A 3,250-nucleotide genomic window follows, 5' to 3' on the forward strand; every position below is an offset into this window, starting at 1 on the left:
ACAGCTTCATAGGAAAAAAGTCAGTGCAAATGAGCTAATTGGTGACTTCAAGACTAGAGGTAGTCTGGGCTGCAGTGAGCACACACTGATGGAGTTCAGGGATATGGGTCAGGCAAAGAGTAAAGTCAGGGCCCTGAATTTGGATGAAGAGTTGGCTGGATTGTTGCATCCAGAGAGAAGAGAGCAATGGCTCAATATCCAGATGGAGATCAGTGATGAGTGGTGTCCCTCAGGGGTCTGCATTAGGACCAGTAATGTTAATGGTTTCATCAATGGCATAGACGGTGAGATCAAGCACACCCTCAGCAAGTTTGCAGATGATGCCCCATCCCTGGAAATATTCAAGATCTGGCTGGATGGGGTTTTGAGCAACCTGATCTAGTTGAAGATGTCACTGCTCATTGCAGAGAAGGTCGAATAAATGACCTTTATGCACCCCTTCCAACCCGAACCATTCTATGGTTCTACGATTCTGTGAAATACAAGGATACTCTCCCATAGAAAAGGCTGGCACTTAAAAATGGTAAATCTAACTGAATGAAAAGTCAGGGCAGGTGAAAAGTAACTAGGAAATCAAAAGAGCTAAAAAAGATTATCAAAGAGCACCTTGCAAATTATGCTTCATTCTGAGATAAAATTTTTATTTAAATACAAGAAAAAAAGGAGATAAGCTAGGAAATTTGTGGGCTTGCTTGTGGTGTCAGAGGGCACTGAGAAGTGATAATGCTAGGGCAGAGAACCTCAATAAATTCACTGTGAAAGATGCTGTGGAGGTTCCTGTACTCAATATATTCTTCATAGCAGATCAGTCAGAGGAGCTTCACTTATTTTAGGTAAATATACATGAAGTATTAGACCAAAAAAACTATGTCATACTTTCCAACATGAGTCTTATTTACAGGGAGGACTTCTATTACCAGTAAGCTGTAAGAGTTTGAAGGAAAGAAAAAGATTATGGAGTGCACAGACTGCTGGAAAGGGGTGAGAATGCTCTTGGAATGGGGAATCCTGCCTCACCAATCTGTTGCTGCTGTATGGTTGCAGCAAGTCTATAACTGGAAACGGGGCCCCCTGGTGGTCTAGTGGTTAGGATGCGGCGCTCTCACTGCCGTGGCCCGGGTTCGATTCCCGGTCAGGGGACTTCCCCAGGCAGATGGAGCTCGTCAGCCCTGTAAGGCCATCCATCTAAGAGAAGGTCACTCTAAACAAACCTACGTCCTGAGGACCTCGCTGCCACTGTCCGAGCTCACTCAGTCCAGGCAGATGAACCTCAGGGTTAAAGGGTGGGCTCAGTTCAGCGCACACTGTGTCTCACCTAAAAAATCCACTGCGCAGGCTCGAAGGGTAAAGACCTTTCCCAAAATCTTCGTTCGCGAAGACTGGCCACGACAAATAACTGGAAACCCAGTAAACATAAGAAATGTGGGTTTTTAAAAGACCTTTGACAAGTTTCCACAGCAAATTTTTTTTAAGGTTATGAAGTTGTTATGAGTTTGGCAGGAAGGTCCTTCTATGAATTTAAAGTTGGTTAAAAGTCCAGAAGAGCAGAATAGAGCTTAGTGTTTTTCAGGCTGGATAAGACTCAGTAGTGGGTCCTGCTGTGGATAAGTGTTGAGACCAGCTTTATTCGATATCTCATTAATGACCCAAAAGGAATATGTGGTGAAATCTTGAAATGTGAGGATGGCATTGACATCTTTTGGGTAAGCAAAAGCTGCATCAGTGACAAGGAATTAGGCCTTCAAAAAACTGAGTGCTCAAAAACATGACAGATGAGTGTTGGTATAGACAAACATAAGTCAATGTATTCAAAGAAAAAGAATGTAAACAAAGTTTGCATACTGCTGAATTCTAAAAAAATCACATAGGCAGAGGAAAAAGTAAATACAGAACTGCTACTCCCCAAATCCTACAAAACTAGAACCAGAGAGCACTTGCCTAAACTAGCAGAAGATTGACTTAAAAAAGTTTTCAAAAAGGTGTGACTCGCTGCTACAGGAGATTTTAGAGGCAAACTACACCAGAATATTAAAAGAATGCAAATTAATGGACTATAGATCCAAAATAAATGCTAAATGAAGAAGATGGAGATTGACCCCTAACACGCCAGCAGAACCATTTTAAGTGCTGATGGAATCCATGGAAAGAGGCCAGGCTTTTGTCTTCTCCTCAAACAGTACCTCTTTCTGCAGTGGCACAGACAGATCTGGTATTGACCTAAACCTGTATGACTGGCATTTCTTACATTCTTAGTTCTCATAGTCTGGTATTTTAAGGATTTACTAACCCCAAGAAGAACAGTTCAAAAGGTAGGCATGTGGATAAGGGAAAAGAGAAGCTAAGTGCTCCTCAGGCAGCAGGGGGGAAAAGCTGAACTCTGAAAATGTAAAATACCAATGAGTACATTAAAGATACTCATCTAATTACACATTGTCTCTAAAATTTATACACCAAGGCCCTACTTGAAGGATAGAAAATCTGTTATGTGATGTCTCTTCATGTTCTCTCTCTGTCTTTTATCTCAATGTTAAGTCATGTAATTACTGACCACTTCAAAAGCTAAACTTTCTGAATAATTCATACAACACAGCAACATGAGACAGGGTTAGGGGAGCCTGTGGGTATCTCTACATATCAAAAACAGGCATAGAATTCTGATAAATAAAGGGATGGTATTATAGCTCAAAAAACACCAGAAGAAGATTAAGTACATAGCTGGAAAAAGGAAGAAAATGCAAACAACTGGCATTGCCCAGAAATCACTATTCTCTCAAGGATTTGGCATGTTGGTTGGCAAAAAAATTAACAAGTACAACTCACACAATTTTTAATTGGTTGACATGGCTAAATCCTTGTCAGAATAATGAATTAAAACCAAAAGCAATCTTCCTCTGTCAGTATGACTGCACACCCTTAGCAGCAAAATTATCCCATTCCCACAGTTTTAGAAATACATCAAAAATTGTGCTAAAAGTAAAAGCTCCAGCTTTCCCCCCCCCCTCCCCCCTTTCCCTTTCAAAATTTAAAGCAGTGTTAAATGTCAGGTGTATCAACTGTTACAGATCTGGTGTTTTTCCTGTCAAAATTCAGGGCGTGTAGCAGTGGCTGAATATTCTGGATAAGGGCTGAGAGATAGGAAACGCATTTGATTCTTTACTTCCATATCAAATCATTCTGGTCTTGAAAGTCACACAGAGCCTCGATCTTACTTCTGCTGCAACCAATGGCTCAGCCTCAAAATGGTATAAAA

General features: G+C 41.0%; 1 non-coding gene across 1 annotated transcript; it reads left to right on the forward strand.

Annotated features, from left to right (window-relative positions):
- The first annotated feature begins 1,068 nt into the window (after positions 1 to 1,068).
- TRNAE-CUC lies at positions 1,069 to 1,140 on the forward strand. Its single transcript has one exon. It is a non-coding gene; the product is annotated as a tRNA-Glu (tRNA).
- Positions 1,141 to 3,250: the final 2,110 nt, after the last annotated feature.

Source organism: Pipra filicauda, unplaced genomic scaffold, assembly GCF_003945595.2.
Source record: "Pipra filicauda isolate LSUMZ 115617 unplaced genomic scaffold, ASM394559v2 scaffold25_size4600443_pilon, whole genome shotgun sequence".
In the NCBI taxonomy this organism is placed as follows: domain Eukaryota; kingdom Metazoa; phylum Chordata; class Aves; order Passeriformes; family Pipridae; genus Pipra; species Pipra filicauda.